The sequence below is a fragment of the Elephantulus edwardii genome, unplaced genomic scaffold, assembly GCF_000299155.1.
Source record: "Elephantulus edwardii isolate Elephantulus edwardi_28Jun2011 unplaced genomic scaffold, EleEdw1.0 scaffold00011, whole genome shotgun sequence".
Lineage (NCBI taxonomy): Eukaryota > Metazoa > Chordata > Mammalia > Macroscelidea > Macroscelididae > Elephantulus > Elephantulus edwardii.
In genome coordinates this window covers 24,680,157-24,698,600 of record NW_006399761.1, presented here as the reverse complement: position 1 = coordinate 24,698,600, position 18,444 = coordinate 24,680,157, and the positions used below count along the sequence as shown (strand labels likewise).

Below are 18,444 nucleotides of genomic sequence, written 5' to 3'. Positions count from 1 at the left end.
ATATTTAACCCACGTAGCTCCATGGAGATAGCACAATGCAGCTCACACGCAGTTCAGCCTTTTCTTCTGCAGTGTGTGCAATCCGTTTCCATGGAAATTTCATGTTGACCAGGAATTGTGAAAATACTATAGGCAAGCCTATCTTATCTCAGAAGCAAACCTTTTGTAGATAAATCGTGACTTGATTTGAGTCACTTGGTTAAGATGGTTCAAATCATAGAAAGGGAGACTATATTTTTCTTTAGCAGAGACCGTTCCACAATTTCCCTTTGCTTGCTGTGTTAATCTAACAGAGCTGGAGATTATAGGGACTTTGATTGTCTTTTGGTGAAAGTAAAATGAAATCTTAATGATTTGGGTCCATTTAGTCATTCAAAAAAGGTGAAGGTCTTAATATGAAGCAATATATAGCAGGGATGCTGAAAGGAATAGAAAGTTTACACCGGCATTGACCAGGATGACACTGACAAAGAGAAAAATCAGATCGCTTGAGGACTGGGTGTTCATGCTTCTGTATGACACTTGCCACCCTTTAAACCTTGTTACAACATGGGCACATTACCTGTCTGATGTGAAAGGAGAGAGAGAGAGAGAAAATGAACCATCAGTGTCCCTGAGAGGCAGGGATTGCTTCAGCTCGGGAATATCAAGGAAACCCTCTGGGATAAAATGACATTTGAACTGGGTCTTGGAGAAAGCTAAAGTAAGGCGAAGCCCTTCCCTGCCGAGGAAGACCATGTGAGCAAGAACAAGAGGTGTCACAGCAGCGTGTACTTGGGGAACGGGGAGGAGTCCAAGTGGCTGATGGGTAAAAGGGAGGTGAGATGAGAAGGTAGGTTGTGGCTCTCGAGGGCTGTGAGGTTTGGAGGCCATGCTATGCAGCAACAGGGTTCATTGAGAGGATGATGGCGGGCAGCGTCAACTGTTGAATGCTGGGTGAAGAGAAAGCGGAAGACGTAAGAGAAGATGACTGGTTTTGAGAAGAGTGACACTGAAAGAGTAAGAGCAAAACAAGAGTCGCTTGCAGGACTAGTAAGTAGCCTTGACTGGTTTAGTTGACTTGCGGAAGTTGTTTTGTATGTGTAGGTGGAGGTGGTGAAAACATTTACAGCAAAACAGACACCAGGCCAACAATTTCTACGCGTGTAACTCATTGACACTGATGACCTTCCTCCTCACGCCCCCTCTTCAGTCATTGAGAAGTATTGTCCTTTTCAGATTTGTTTGACATTTCTTCCTTCAAGAAGTAGAAACCAGTTCCTTCCCTTTGGTCTTGGGCTGGATTTAGCAGCTTCTTTCTAATCAGATAAGGCAGCAGTGGTTGTACCACATCAGAGAGTGCACAATAAGCTAATATTGACATTTCCTTCTCGCTTGCTTTCTGGGATTGTTGGCTCTGTGAGAAGCCAGTAGATATTTTGTGAGGACACCCAAACAACTCTATGAAGAAGCCCATTTGACAATAAAATGAGACCTTCAGCTGACACTGTGAATGAGTCCTCCAGCCTCAGCCAGGCCTTCAGATGACTAAGTCCTGGCTTCCGTCTTATTTATAGTCTCCTGAGAAACCCAGAGCCGGAGCCAATGCCAGCTAACCTGCTTCTAATTTCCCGACCTATCGGAGAGGCTTACCTATACACACATAAGCTATAAATGACAGGTGGAAAAAAAGATTGTTGTTTTCAACAATTTCATCTCACTTGCATCCACAAGCAATAGTCTTGGTATGGTTGCTGTTGTTGTTGTTATCTGCTGTCAAGTCGCCTGAAACTCATAGAGAGACTCTATGCAGCAGCTCTGAAGCCTGCCCTGTCCTGAGCCGGTCTCACTGACTCCGACACCCCTACTCCCACTGCCCCAGTTACTGTATCAATCCATATCATCTGGAGTCTTCCTCTCCTACACTGTCCCTCCACCCTTCCAAGCATGATGTTCTTCTCTAAGGACTGGTCTCTCCTGGCCACATGCCCAAAGCATGTGAGACAGAGCTTCAAATTCCGAGCCTGCAAGGAGAAACCTGTTTCACCTTCTCCAAGACAGACCTGTTTATTTTCTTGGTGGTCCAGGTACGTTCAAGGAGGCCTTGAGCAGCAGGCTGCCTTCTGGCCAGCTGGAGGCTGTGCCCAGCAGTCCTGTGGGGGATGTGTGATGTTCAGCACCCCTTTCTGGAAGAGATCTCTTCATTTCCACCCTCCAGGCCAGCCGGATTCCTACAGGAGAAAGAACAGGTCTCTCTCTCTGGAAAAGAGAAGACCAAAGAAAACTGAAGCTGTGTAGAAACAGCCTCACCACCTTGAGACCAGAACTGAATAATGCCCCGCTCTGTCAGCTGACTCCTCAGAAAGCGGCCACAGTAGAGGGAGTTGGATATAGTAGAAAAAGAGTGTGGGGCAACTTTCAGAATTATAAAAATGACTAGATTTTCTGGTCAAATAGAGACTGGTTGAAACTTAAAAGTTGTGGCCCTCATTAACCCTTTGAACCTGGAACTTAACCTGTGACTCAACGTTTAGCCAAACAATGGGCATAAACAATGAACAGTAATGTCCAGCGGGTACTCACACCTTAGGTCAATCACACGAGGCCACAAAGGAAGTACTTGTCCAGGGAGAAAGCAAGAAGGAACAGGATAGAAGGATGAATGGAAGCATGAAAAATAGGGAGGAAGTGGGGAAAGTATTGTTGATTATCATAAAACAAAATCTGTGAGAATAGAAGATCAGTTGCTTTGATTTACTCAATTGCTTCAATTGCATGTAAACCTTCTCTCAAAGGATAAAAAGAACATCAAATTCTTGATACACAGAAATGTGAGATGATAATTTTGTTGTTGTTGTTTTAATCTACTGCATTCAGAGCTAATTTGTCAGACAGCAATTGTTAACTATTGCAGAAAATTTGGCAACAGGGAAACCTTAAACTTGCTTGTGGGCTCAAAGGAATAAGCCAAGAGAGGCTCAGAGGAATGACTGTAAGGTCAAATTCTAGAGGACATTTGCAGGAGCGAGGATCACAGGGGAATGTGGAGAAGTTATTTTTGGAAAGAAAGGGTGAGGATCAGGGAAATTTGGAAAATGGAAGGTGAAATCAAGTCAGACGCCCTCATCTCTTCGGGAAGGGAGAAGGCCAGCCCATCCGCTGGAATGAAACTCCTGGCATCAGGAACTCTCAGAGGAGGAGACATTGGAAGGGCTCCTGTGAGAGACCATCCACATGTTAGGCTTTGGGAGCATAAACAGAAGAAATGGATAGTTTGCCAGAATAGAGGGTCAGTGGGTCAAATATGAAAGACCAAGTGGGCAAAGGATCTGTGATATTGACATAATTTTCCACCAATTCATGGCTGAACATGACATTGAGGCTGAGAACTGAGAACATGAAGGTGGGAATTCCTGTCACAACTGCAATCTGTATCACACATTTCACACTTTGTCCATTTGCTACCTAATGTGATCATAGAACTTGCAGAAGATATGCCTCCTTGCCTCTTGAAATCATAAACTAAAGGCAGTAACCATGATTTCTTCTGTGCTCCGCTAGCAGAGAGCGTCTATAGGCATACAGATCTTTGTTGGATCAATGAATCAAATCGTTCTAACAGTGTATGTATGTTCTCCCGTTTTTTCTTCCTTCTCAATAAACATCTGATTGAGGCTTAAAGATTTGCTCCTTTTAAGTAGTCAGTGTCTTTAAGAGCCCACGTTTATGAAAGCCTTTTAAAAGCACTATATAATTATCAAAAGAGGGATAATACCTGATTAACTGAAAATAATGAGCCTAACTATGCCTGTGTGAAGCAACCTTGAAATTAACCTTGGATGATTTCTCTTCACTGTGGGGGAAAAAAACCCTTCCACTAGTAAAAATGAAAAGGGTTAGGGGGGAAAAAGAGACTTATGTCAACTCCTGGAAAACCAGAAGTGAAGTCCCCATCTGGCAGAAGGCTAAGGAGCTCTACTGGAATAGTGGATAGAGTGTCAGACTCCTCACAGAAAGTTAGGCAGTTCAAATCCACCCCTCAGCGAGAGAAAATCTCCTCCCATAAACATTCACAGGCAGGAAACCCTGTGGAGGATCAGTAGGAATCAGAAATGACTCCACAACTGTAGCTTTGATTTTGTGGAGGGGAAGAGGCAAAATCCTAGATCTATGTTGTTGTTGTTGTTGTTTAATGCCGTCGAGTCGTAGACGACTCATAGCGACCCTGTGAACGAACAGCCTGAGTGAGCACTGTTCGTACATAGAGTTTCCAGAGGCGAGCCATTTCGGAAGTGGATGCCGCTCCTGCGGCTTATCCAGGCAGTTTTGCTGTCAAAGATGAATTGTACAAATGATTCCTTAATTCAAGTGGCACACCCTAGTCTTTAAACTGACATCTTTGCTCTTTAGCACTTTGGAGAGTTTCTTGATAGCAGATTTTCCCCCCAAGGCAATAAGTCTTGATTTCTTTACTGCCACCACAAAGGGTGTTGATTGTGAATTCAAACAAAAAACAATCATTGATAACTTCAGTCTTTCCTCCATCTATCATTTACGTTGCCTGTTGGTCCAGCAGTGAGGATTTTTGTTTTCTTGAGGTTGAGATGTAATCCATAGTGAAGTCTATAGTCTTTGCTCTTCTGTGGCCTTTCTTCAAGTGCTCTTCACTTTCTGCAAGCAAAGTTGTGTCATCTGCATAACAGGTTGTTTGAGTCTTCCTCCAATGCTGATGTCAGAGGTTGGATGTCAGTTAAAAGACTAAGGCACCCCTGATCTGAGCAATGATATTTTCAGTTGCTTGCTGTGCATCTGAAAGTTGCACAATGAATAAGGATGGGAGAAGAATTATTGATGCTTCTGAATGATGGTGTTGAAGAAGAATACTGAATGTCTCGTGGAGTGCCAAAGAAGAAACAAACCTATCTTTGAATGAAGTGCATCCAGCATGTCCGAATGATGACACTTCACCTCACATACTTTGGGCATGTTGTAAGGGGGGACAAGGCCCTGGAGAAAGAGATCATGCTGGGATCATGTTGAGAGGATGGCTGTGAGCCACAATGAACGTGACAGAACCTAACAACCTAACAACCAAAGGGGACATTTATGGATTCAGCAGCTGCTGCATTCTTCTTTTATTGTTTCCCTGGAAACAATAGGCTGGTGAAAGCCTGATAAAAACACTGAGGGGGGAAAAAACAGACAAGTAGCTTTCCAGACATTTGAATTGCTGAGTGAACTGATCTGTAGGCGGGCGATGTGGTAAATTTTTACCACCTGCCCTTCAGAGTCTAACACATCCGCACTCCAATTTGGATTCTAGTTTCACAGACTGTGTTATGAATTGTACAGCCAAGAGCTCTACCATATTTTTAAAAATAATGTATTTTTGTTATTGTTGTTGTTCTCAGATGCTGTAGAGTGCAACTCATTGCGACTCTATGACTTGACTTGTGTCCTATCCTGGGCCCACCTCACATCTCTGATATGCTTGAGCCCATTACTATCGTCACCGTGTCCAGCCACCTCACTGGAAGTCTACTTCTCTGTCACTGACCCTTTCCAAGGAATAGCTTCTCCTACAAACACGCCCAAAATATGAGCCGAAGCTGCACCATCTTTGCCTCTAAGGAGCAGTCTGGCTGTATTTACTCCAAAGACCTGTCTGTCTGCTTTTGTGGCAGTTCATGAGGTATTCAATGCTCTTCCCCAGGACCACAGCCCAAAGGCATCAATTCTTCTGTGATCTGCATTCCTTGTCCAGCTCTCAGATGCACCATGGCCTGAATCAGGCTCATTTTAGTCCTCAAAGTTGCACTACTAACCCAGAGGTGAGCAGTTCAAACCCACCAGCTGCTCTGTGGGAGAAAGATGGGTAATCTCCCATGCAATTTATAGCCTTTGAAAATCCATTGGAGGGTTAGCTAATGGGTTGTTTCCAACTTGATGGCAATGAATTCGTTAAATCATACTAACTTGTTTTACAAAATGAGTGACCCTGGAGGACTTTATGCTGCATGAAATATCTCTGTCACAAAAGGACAAATACTGCATAATGCCACTGTTATAAAACGGGACTGACATGGGGGTGGGGAACTACCAAAAGAGGGAGTAAATAATGAACACTGCATTGGAACAAATGAGGGAAAGAATTGTTTAAAAGCAATTAGGCATTATTTGCATGACAACAGTCCAGAATAAGAGGTGCATAGCAGTTGGGCTGGGGGGTAGGGGAGGGAGGAAATTGTGCAATAATGAATGACTTTTTTTTTTTAATTAATTTCAATGAACATCTACAGAGATTTTGGAATTCCATTCATTTATTGTTGCACTTCTCTCCCTGCCCAGCCACCCCTACCCCCAGTTCGCTCCTCTCCTTGAAAAGCAAAAGAAAAACTCCTTCATTGGTACACAATCCCCCCACACCCCCACCTCCACCCCGAGTATACTCCACTCTGCAACCCTCATTCCAAACTCTTATGATAATCATAATGCCCTAAAATATATTACTTTTAAACTATTCTCTCCCTCATTGGCTTCAATGCAGTAAACATAATTTAAACGAATGACTTTTTTAAAAAGAAAAGCGAAGGGGGAAGGGAGGAAAATATGCAACAGTGAATGAATGGAAATTCAAAGTTTTCTGTAAACTTTCATTAAAATCACAATTAAAAAATTATACTAAAAAATAAAATAAAAGAATGATATTGAGGGGGAGGAAATCCAAGATCAATTGTAAAGGGGAAAAGCAAATCTTGAAACGATGTGATTCCATTTGTAAGTCAAATAAGCCAAAAGGAGAATCATCGCGTTGGAGAATGTAAATGGTAGTTGTTTGTTACCTCTCCTCTTAACATTATCGCTAAAATTCCTGGACCTGACTAATGAGTTGGAGTCTTTGAGGAGTCAGGCTGACCCAGCCCTTGACTGTGAGTGTGAACCTGGTTATCTGCTTCTGAAAGATCACACAGCCTGGTGCACCTACAGAGCCCTGCTCTGCCCCCAACAGCCACGATTTTAGTTTAGAATTGATGCCATGGCCATTGTTCTTAACTTTCAAGACAATTATTTTCCAATTTTGGAATTAATTTGGTGTTTTCCACCATTGCTCTTTTTGAATATTTAATTTTTTCTTTGGTAAAAGTACCCAGTTACACTTAGAAAATAGTGAAGGCTGGGGCGGGGCGGGGGGGTGGTGATAACTTGTAAAGCTTTTGTGTCCTTTTACATGTTAAAAAGATTACCAGCTAGTGAATGATGGCATTTAGTCACAGGGTGTGATGGGGGAGAGAAAAAAACAAACCAAATTGAGCCCTCAAGGTTTTTCACAAACTCAGTATCTTAGTTTCTTGAAAACATCATTTTTTATGTTGGTGCAGTAAGGATTTCCACAACTTAACCTTAGCAAACTGTTCTTTCTTCGGATTTTTGGTCATAAATTGGATATGCTGAAGATAAAAAGACTGCCCACAAACCCATTACAAGGAGCTGTGAAATCATGTTACTTTGTCGTCATGGCAGTGTGATTGATAAGCTGTTTTATGCATTTATTTTGAAACATTGAAGACTGTAGATGGAAAAGAAGACAATAGAGGATTTCTTTCCTTCAGCTGATACATCAGTCCACAGAGGGAGGAAGGTACGGGCGAAGCTAGGTGTCTCCAAAGGCCAGCGTGTGAGGCAGGAGCCAGCTCAAAATATACAAGTCAATCAATCAAACTGGCAGGCCTGCGGATAGAAAGACAGACAGTAGAAGACATTCCACTAGAATAGGGATGGAGGTGTCTGTATTTGCCACTTTTGCTTAGAGAGACTGCTGTCCCATCGTATGTGTATTTTTGGACCCAGAGAGATTCCGGTGATACAAGCAGGAAGAGTGTCCTCCTTGCCTGGAGAACTGCTCACAGCAGTCAGAGACCCACAAAGTCCCCCACATCACGTGTCGTCCTTTAAGGGATGGGCTTGGCTGGGAAATTACAAGCCAGGGGTCTGCGGGAGAAGGCACAGGGACACGCTGGGGTCAGAGCTCTGGGCTGGACTTGGGAGCATGCTTAGGGTAGAGGCCGCACAGTCTGCTGGCTTTCAGGCCCTCTGAGTTTAGAAGCCACGTTTGTCCAAAGTTACCTGAGAAATCAGTCCTCGTGGCTTAGAAGGCCAGGGGCCCAGGGGAAGATGGATTTGAGAGAGATGAAGGCGCCCCTGTTCACAGCTGCCTCATTGTCTGAGCGAGTTGGAGCACCATCCCAGGACCATTTGCAGACTCTCCTGTTTCACCATTGGTGCGCTGGTCGGGAGCATCAACGTCCTGTCAGTGTTATAAAAGCTCTAACATTGTAGTAAGGAGCTTGTGGAACCTAGTGGTATGAGGTAAGATATTGTGCTGTAAACCCAAAGACACCCAGTTCGAATCCACCAGCTGCTCCATGGGGGCAATTTCTTCCTCTGCAGTTTACCGCCTCTGAGAATCCACTGCAGGGTCAATTACGGTCGATTCTAACTTGATGACTCACAGCAACAACAACATAATGTGAATCGCTTGCCCTCGGAGGTTTGAACCTCGTGCCTTCAGGTTGATAGTGCAATTCCTTATTCCTAGTCCACCAGAGCTTCATCTAACACATAGGACTCTATTTTTATGAAAAATGTTGTTACCTCTTTCTTTTCTTGCGTGGACCTTTCATGTTAAGCCTATTTTAGCAAACTATTTTATTGTTGTGTTGTTGTTGTTGTTGTTGTTGTTATGTGCCATCAAGTCACTTGCGACTCATAGCGACCCTATGTATAAGAACCCCAAACGCCGTTCTATCCTGTGCCAACCTCGCCGTCTCAAACACACTCATTTCCACCACTCCACTCACAGAATCGATCCATCTCATTGAGGGTCTTCCTCTCCTGCGCCATCCCTCCACTCTGCCAAACATGATGTCCCTCTCCAAGAACCAGTCCCTCCTTGCAACATGCCCAAAATATGTCAGATGAAGCTTCAGAATCCTTGACTCCAAGGAGCATTCCGGCTTCACCCTCTTCCGGACAAACCTGTTTGTTCTCCTAGCAGTCCATGGTATATTCAACACTCTTCTCCAGCACCACAGCTCAAAGGCATCAATTCTCTTTCTATCATCCCTATTCACTGTCCAACTCTCTGATGCATAGCATGTAATTGCAAAGACCATAGCCTGGATCAGGCTCACCTTAGTCTCCAGCCTGACATCGTTGCTCTTCAGTACTCTTGAGAGGTCCCTCACAGCTGACTTTCCCAATGCAATTAGTCTCCTGATTTCCTGGCTGCTGTTACCAAGCGTGTTGTCTGTGGAACCAAGTAAACTAAAACAGTTAAGTATCTCAATCTCTTCACCATCCATACTGATGCTGTCAATTGGCCCAGTGGTGAGAATCTTTTGTTTTCTTGATGTTGAGCTTCAATCCATATTGAAGACTGCAAGCTCTTCAGGTCCTCCTCAGTTTCAGCGAGCAGGGTTGTGTCAGCCGCATAACGCAGGTTGTTAATGACTCTTCCACCAATCCTGATGCCACATTCCTCCTTGTACAGCCCATCGTCTCGGATGATCTGTTCTACATACAGATTGAAAAGGTATGGAGACAGAATACATCCCTGATGGACCCCCTTCCTGATTTTGAACCATGTAGTGTCTCCTTGCAATTTAATCAGGAATTTTTAGGATCTGTGGCTTCTTGGCCTGGACTGTGGAGTTGTGCTATGTGTTGCCACCTGCTGGAGAAGAGGAGAAGTGCAAATGCACGCTCAACCTGAACAGACCTGCGTGACCTCTCTCCCCCTGGTAATTGACCACCTCCCTTCAAAGAGCAGCCTCACCCCAGGTTGAATTGGAGGAAGGAGTGGAGTGAAAACTCCAGGGTAACTCGGCTTCTGACCACTCTGTTCTTGAGTGAGTCCTGTACCCAGCGTCGATACCTTTGCACCAAGGGTTGAAGGTGTGAGGAGTGGACAATAGGGTGTGCTGGGTCATCACCAGACAGAGTCCCCTGCTGGTTCCGAGAGCCAGGATAAATGACAGTGGTGTTGTGTTGGTGGCTTCCATACCTACTGCTGTGCAGCTCAGAGCAGCTTTTAATGCTGTGTTTCTGTACTATATGGACAGGTGGTGGTAGCTGACCTTCCAGTGGGTTTTCAGAGACAGTAAATTACACAGGAGGAGACTGCCCATCTTTCTCCCTCAGAGCAGTTGGTGGATTTGAACCGTGTGCCTTGGGGTTGGCAGCACAACTCCTTACCACTAAGCCACCAGAAAAACCGAGACAAAATCACAAGGGAAAATAGTCAAAGAGCTCATTAGGATTTTTCAAGTGAGAATCTGCAATGCAAAATATCGGGGAGGAAAAAAAATACCCAAACCAATTGCTGTCAGTTTGATTCCCTCATAGTCGCTCCATGTTTCCTTGTTTAGGCTAATAGCGTTCGACAAAGATCAGAGAGGGCTGTTTTCAAGCCTGTTCTTGTAGCTATAAAATTAGGCTGATAAGCAGGCAATTTGAAAAGCCGTTCACCACAGCACTAGATTTTCCCATGGCCCATGGAAGTATTCAGTGGCACTACCGGCGGCTAGACTAATACCAGAGGAATTCCTCTAATCTGTCAGCTTCTCTCCTTCCACGTTGAACTTCATTCACCCTCTGTCACCCTGACCACTACCACCCTCCCATACCCTGATGGCCACGGTGTAGTCATTGTCCAATCTGTTCTCACACTGCAACCGGAGTGATCTGTAAAAACCACAGATTTTAGGGTGTCATTGTCCTGCTTCAAAACTCTTGAATGGTTAATACCCTTCCAGAGCTGTTTGTTTTAACCATCCCCTGTCAAACTGATTCTTGAAAAGGAATGGTTAAAATAAATCGTTTCTTTTTTCTAGGCCGTTAAACACATACGTACATACACACACTTTGCTTGGACAGCTGGCTTGACACACTCTCCAGACCTCACTGTCCAGTCCCCTTGGTGGACCACAAGCATCTTATTTGCATAGTCCTACACTATTATGATAGGGAACTCTAGTGGCCTAGAAACAGCTGCGCTGCATTCTGGAAGGCAGACAGTTCAAGTCCACCAGCTGCTCCACTGGAGAAGGATGGACAATCTCCTCCGGTGGGACTGACTGCCTCTGAAAACCCACCAAAGGGTCAGCTATGGGTCGGTTCCAACTCTACGGTTACACAACAGCAACATTAGCCAGGCTGCAGCTGCCTCTTAGAAGACATTCCAAGTCTCCCATGATTGCCAGGGTCTATTGTCCACCCCAGAGCCCCCTGCCAGCCCGACTACACTGTTGATTTTATGGATTAAACCAAAATCACACTGCCCTTTGATTCTCCCAATGTTCCTTCCAAATCCATTATAAATGGAATGAAAGGTGTGTAAGCTTGCTGAAACTGAGGAGGACCTGAAGTACTTGCTGCAGCCTTCAATTTGGATTGAAGCTCAACATCAAGAAAACAAAGATTCTCACCACTGGGCCAAGTGGCAGCATCATGATAGACGGTGAAGAGATTGAGATTGTTAACAGCTTTAGTTTGCTAAACACAATCAACACTCTTGGTACGAGCAGCCAGGAAATCAAAAGATTAATTGCACTGGGAAAGTTGGCTGTCAGGGACCTCTCCAGCGTACTGAAGAGCGACAAAATTAGTCTGGAGACTAAGGTGCACCTGATCCAGGCTATAGTCTTTGCAATTGTTTGCTATGCATTAGCGAGCTGGACAATGACTAGGGATGATGGAAAGAAAATTGATGCCTTTGAGCTGTGGTGCTGGAGAAGAGTGGTGAATATACCATGGACTGCCAGGAGAACAGATTTGTCCTGTGGACGGTGAAACCAAGCTGCTCCTTGGAGGCAAGGATTCTGAAGCTCCATCTGACATACTTTGGACATGTTGAAGGAAGAATCAGTCCGTGGAGAGGGACGTCTTGCTGGGGGTGGGTGTTGTGTGCGAAGGGATAGCACAAGAGAGGAAGACCCTTGATGAAATGGATTGACACAGTGACTGAGTAATGGGGATGGGTGTGTCAGAGATAGTACGGTTGGAACAGGACAGAGCAGGTTTCAGGGTTTTTGTACTTTGGGTCACTATGAGTTGCAAATGATTCGACAGCACAAAGCAACAAACAACATGAATCATTCAAATGTTTCTTTTCCTAGACTTGACTTTTTAAATAGAATATGTTGCTTGAGAATGGTACTTTTGCAACAGACTGAAGCACTGTTGAAGCCCTTCAGCGGTATAAGTGCTTAATGAGTTGGCTGCTACCAAAAAGGTTAGCCCCCCAAAAAAGGCTCCATGCAAGAAATGCCTGGTGACCTGCTCCCTACACTCAGCCGCAGAAACCTGATGTCACAGAACAAGAGCTCTCTTCTGAGAGCTGTGCTGCCAACCCAGAGGCACACGGTTTGAATCCACCAGCTGCTCCCAGGGAGAAAGATGGGCCCTCTCCTCCGTGTGATTTACAGTCTGCGAACACCCTCTGGAGGGAGCTGTGAGTCATTTCTGAGTCAAGGACACATCACAACATCAGCTGTCACACATGAAGTCACTATGACATGGAATTAAGAATACACTATTTTTTATGTATTTTTATGTAAGGGCCTTGAAGTGAGAGAAAGGCTAGTGCCTGAGAAAAGGAGAGGGTAATTGTCAAGAACCAGTTAAAAGAAACAGCTTTGTCAGGGTATTAAAGAGTTGGGGCTCCAAACACCACTGAAGAGTTTAAGCAGGACAATGACACCCTCAGATCTGAACAGCACAGTTCATTCTAGTTGTAGCTTGAGAACAGATTGGGCAGTAAAACACACTATTGATTATGTAAAACAAATGTGATTTTGCTGTTGATTAAATTTATCTTTACTTAAATCATCCTCGATATTCTTTTCCACTAATGAAGTAATGAAAATAATTTATTTGAATAAAATTGTAGAGGTTGGTTTTGGGATGCATTTTCCCCCATGCAGGACAAGTTCAAATTCTAGATCCCCAAAACACATCTCTGAAAGGCTTAAGTAAGTCAGTCACTGTCACATCAATTCTGACTCGTGTGTGACCCCATGTGTATCAGGGTTGAATTGTGTTTCAGTGGCTGATTTTCAGGACTCAGATTGCTAAAACTTCGCATGGAAATACCTTTCAGAAGACTCAAACCAACCTTTAACATTTTGCTGAGCACATGAACTGTTTACACCACCCAGGAAAAAGGAATGCTTAAAAATGTCAAAATTAATTTGACAGTACACACACACACACAAATAATTTAAAAAACAAAACAAAAAACAACAAACCAACGAAACAAAAGTGTCAAAATGACCTTATTGGTAATGGTGCCTGTCTCCTCCTTTATTCTAGGCTATGGTTTCTCAACACGGCAAAGCCCCATTGCTGGAGCTCTAACTCTACCCACGAAAGAGACATTCCTGTGTTTGCTGGAATTTGGCAAAGACATTCAGTTTTTATGATGTGGGGATAACGATTCTCAGTGGCAAATGCCAACAGTTTCATATTCTGTCTGCAAAGCCTGATGGGTATCTACTGGTACAAGCTATGAAACAATTTTCTCAAGTATTATTGTGCCACCTCCACTGCTCATTAACTTAATTTTGTGGGTGTTTCTTGATGGAAGATAATCAAACACTTTTATGAATGAGTCACAAGTACTATTACACTGCTTCTCTTCATTTCTCGGTAATAAATGTATTTTCCAAGGAGAAGAAAAGGCAAAAGCAGAAAATCAAGTAATCTGGGATTCTCCTTGTATGAACTTCCCGCCCGTTACAGAAACTGGTGTAGTAGGCCCCCAAAGATTTAAAGTCTTCATCCTTAGAAGCTGCAAACATTAGCTTATTTTGGAAAAGGGTCTCTGGACTGTTGTTGTTGGGTGCCGTTGAGTAAAGTACTACCCATAGTGACTCTGTTAACAACAGATCTGAGCCCTGTCCTACCCTGCGCCATCCTCACACTTCCTGAGATGTTAGAGCCCATTGCAGCAGTCACCATGTCAGTTCACCTGGTCAAGGGCTTTCCTGTCCTTCACCAACCTTCCATCTTTCCCATCATGTCCCACTCCAAGGAATAGCCCTTCCTAGCAACATGCCTGAAGTATGTGAGGTGAGGCCTTATCATCTTTGCCTCCAGAGAGCACTCCGGCTGCACCCTCTCCAAGACATATCTGTTCTCTTGTCCATCCATGGGATGTTCAGTGCTCTTCTCCAACACCACAGCTCAAAGGCATCACTTCTTCTTCTGTCATCCTTAGTCATTGATAAAGACCGTCTAGGAAGCACGATTGGCCATCCACTTTTTAAATAACAGGCCTTTGAAAACCTCATGAATAGTAGAGGAACACTGACAGTTATAGTAGTAGTGGTAGAGCCCAGATTGGAAGTCAATTGAAATAAGGAAAAATAATGACAGAAATGGTTTAATATGGGAACATGGAGTGTACGTAGATTGAATGTTGGAAAACTAGAGAGTCTGAAAAAGAAAATGGAATGAACATCGGATAGTGAGATGAGATGGACTAGCTTCAGACACTTTGAATCAGATAACATATGGTGCACTATGCCGGGAATGAAAACTAGAAGAAGAGTCTTTGCAGACGTTATTGAATCAAGCGTCCTCGGACCAGGAGAGCATCGTGGGTTATCCAGATGGTCCCTCAATGCCACCACATGTGTTCTTCTACTCAATCTCATTGCCGTCAAGTCAGAACTGCCTCACAGCTGACCCTCTGGTCAGTTTTTAGAGGCTGTAAGTAGCACAGAAGGCTGCAAATCTTCTCCGGGAGCAGCCTGTGGCCTTGAACCACCAGAGCAGAGCTGCCCATGGATGAATGTGCAGTTCTCTGTGAACCACTCCCCCAGCGCTCTCTTTGTGTGCTGCTTAGAGGGAGACAGTGATTTCACATACAGAGGAGAAGGCCCTGTGACCATGAGGGCCACACCAGAGTCACAGGGCCACACGCCACGGAGTGCAGGAGTCTCAAAAAGAGAGAGGAGGTGAGAACAGATTTTCTTTCTCGTTCAGATCCCGGAGGGAGTGCAGTCTTGCGGACACCTGGTCTCAATCCAGTGATGCTGATTTTGGTCTTCTGGTCTCTACAACTATGAAATATTAAATTTCTGTTGTTTTGTTGTAATTTGTCACAGGAAACTCCTAGACATAAAGTGTTGTTAACACTCATTATGATGAGCCTATAGTCCAAACGAGTTTCTTTTAGTGAATACAGGTTGTTTTTGTTATTATTGTCGTTGTTCTTATATACCATCAAGTTGCCTGCTATTCATAGCGACCCTCTGTACAACAGCCCTAAATTCTGCTCTGTCCTGTGCCAATCGCACTGTCTCTGACACACCTACCCCAATTACCCCAGTCACTGAATCAATCCACCTCATAGAGGGTCTTCCTCTCCTGTGCTGTCCCTCCACCCTCCCAAGCATGATGTCCCTCTCTAAGGACTGATCCCTCCTTGCAACAAAGGGGAGATCTGGTGGCATAACCCACAGGGAGTTGAACTGCAGAAGTGATGCTTCTCTGGGAGTTCAAGTCCACCTGGGCTCTTTGGGAGAGACGTGGACAGTCTCCTCCTGAGTGAGGAGCCTTGGAAAACCTGCTGGAGTGTCAGCTGTGGTTGAGTCTGACAGAGGGGAAAGCTAAGTGGTTACAGCATGATTGAGAAGCGTAGGGTTTTGCCATTTTCTATATGAAGCCGGGAAGTTCTCTGGGGGCTGTTACATTGTTTGGTGCTGTTGGGTGGACCGCAGGCAGTGACCCTATAAGCAGCAGACTGAAGCCCACCCGATCCTGTCCCAGCCTCTGCTGCCCTTAGGGCCATTGTTTTACTCTCTCTGTGTCCTCTCTTGCTGAGTCTCTACTTTTCCCAGCAGGATGTCCTTTCCCAGGACTGGCCCCTCCAGACAACATGACCACCGTATTGGAGACCAAGACTCGCCAGCCTTGCCTTTCAGGAGCACCCTGGTTGCATGTCTTCCAGGATTTGTTTGGGATATTCAATTCCTGGGATATTCAGTACTCTTCCCCAACAACACAATTCAAAGGCATTGATTTTTCTTCAGTCCTCCTTATTCCTTGTCCAACTTTGCAACAATTAGGAAGCAACTGAAAGTATCATGCCTATGTCAAACATTGTTGTTGTTTGCTGTGTACCATAGAGTCAGAACCAGCCTATTGCTGACCCTCTGACGGGTTATCACGTGGGAGGAGATTGCCCATCCTTATCCCGCAGAGCAGCTGATAGCCTCAAACTGGGTGCCTTCAGGATTGTAGCGCGGCTTCTTTCCACTAGGCCACCAGAACTGCCTGAAGTGCCGTGACACTAGGGATATTATAGCCAATGTAAGATGGATTTTGGCTGAAAGCAGAGTGTACCAGAGGAATGTCTGTCTGTTTCCTTGACTATGCAAAGGCATTTGACTGTGTGGTTCACAACAAACTACGACTGACTTTGAGAAGAATGGGAATCCCAGAACACTTGATTTTGGTTATGCGAAACCTATACTTGGACCAGGAGGCAGTCGTCAGAACAGAGCAAGGAAACACTACATGATTCAAAATTGGGAAGGGTGTACGCCAGGGATGTATCCTGTCTCCATAACTTTTCGACCTATATGCAGAACAGATCATCTGGGAGGCAGGTCTGCATGAGGAGGGGTGAGTCATTAGGATTGGAGGAAGACTCATCAGCAACCTGCATTATACAGATGACACAACCTTGCTTGCTGAAACTGAGGAGGACTTGAACCACTTGCTGCAGAAGGTCAAGGACTGCAGTCTTCAATATTGATTGGAGCTCAACATCAAAAAAACAAAGATTCTCACCACTGAGCCAATGGGCAGCATCATGATAGATGGTGAAGGGATTAAGATTGTTGACAGCTTCAGTTTGCTCGGCTCTACAATCAACACTCTTGGTACCAGCAGTCAGGAAATTAAAAGACAAATTGCACTGGGAAAGTCTTCTGTCAGAGACCTCTCCAAGGTACTGAAGAGCAAAGATGTTAATGACTAAGGTGTGCCTGATACAGGCCATGGTCTTTACAATCACTTGCTATGCATCAGAGAGCCGGACAATGACTAGGGATGATAGAAGGAGAATTGATGCCTTTGAGCTGTGGTGCTGGAGAAGAGTATTGAATATACCATGGACTACTAGGAGAAAAAACAAGATTTTCCTGAAGAGAGTGAAGCCAGACTGCTCATTGGAGGCAAGGATTCTGAAGCTTCGTCTGACATACTTTGGACATGTTGCAAGGCGGTATCAGTCCTTGGAGAGGGACATCAAGCTTGGGAGGGTGGGAGGACAGAGAGGAGAGGAGAGGAAGACCCTCGATGAGATGGATTGATTCAGTCACTGGTGAAATGGGGATAGGTGTGTCAGAGACAACAAGGTTGGCAAGAGAAAGAGCAGGGTTTGGGGCTGTTGTACACAGGGTCACTATGAGTTGCAAGCAACTTGATGGCACATAACAACAACAACAACAACACCTTTTATTTCTTGACTTTCATATTTGTTGACTCTGGATTCAAGTCAAATGAAATCTTTGACAACTTCAAACTTTTCTCTCTCATGATGTTTCTTATTGGTTTAGTTATAAGGAGGATTTTTGTCTGCTTGAAGTTGAGATATAATTCAAACTGACGACTACTGTCTTCGATCTTCTGCAGTATGTGCTTCAAGTCTACTTTACTTTCTGTGAGCAAAGTTGTATCATCTAACACGGTGCAGCTTGTGGATGAGTCTTCTACCGATCCTGACACCGTTTTCTTCTTCATATAATCCTGCTTCTTGTATGATTAGCTACTCACACAGATTGGAGATATGAAGAAAATGTACAACCCTGATGTTTGCCAGGCTCACTGTCATCAAGTCAGTTCCAACACAAAGTAGAACCACCCCATAGAGTTTCTTTCTCCCCTTCCCCTTCTTGTTGTGTACCTTCAAATCAAATCCAACTGGCATGGGAGGAGATTGCCCCTCCTTCTTCAGTGGAATGCCTGCTGTATTCGAACCGTGTACCTTTGGAATTGCAGTGCAGCTTCTTGTCGCTAGGGCAACAGAGCTCCCTTCCATAAAATTTCTGAAGCTATGTCAACAGAGAACTGCCAGATGTGCAGGCTGGATTTAGAAGAGGTCGCTAGGTCTATTATAGCTAATGTAAGATGGATCTTGGCAGAAAGCAGAGAATACCAGAGGAATGTCTATCTGTGCTTCATTGACTATACAAGGGCTTTTGACTGTGTGGATTACAACAAGCTGTGGCTGACTCTGAGAAGAATGGGAATCCCAGAACATTTGATTGTGCTAATGTGAAACCTATACTTGGACCAAGAGGCAGTCATCAGAACAGAACAGGGAGACAGTGGATCGTTCAAAATCAAGAAAGGGGTCCTTCAGGGATATATTCTCTCTCCATACCTTTTCAA

General features: G+C 44.5%; 1 pseudogene; it reads right to left on the bottom strand.

Moving 5' to 3' along the window:
* Window positions 1–758: 758 nt before the first annotated feature.
* LOC102863701 overlaps window positions 759–18,444 on the bottom strand; it is a 34,122-nt pseudogene continuing 16,436 nt past the window's right edge.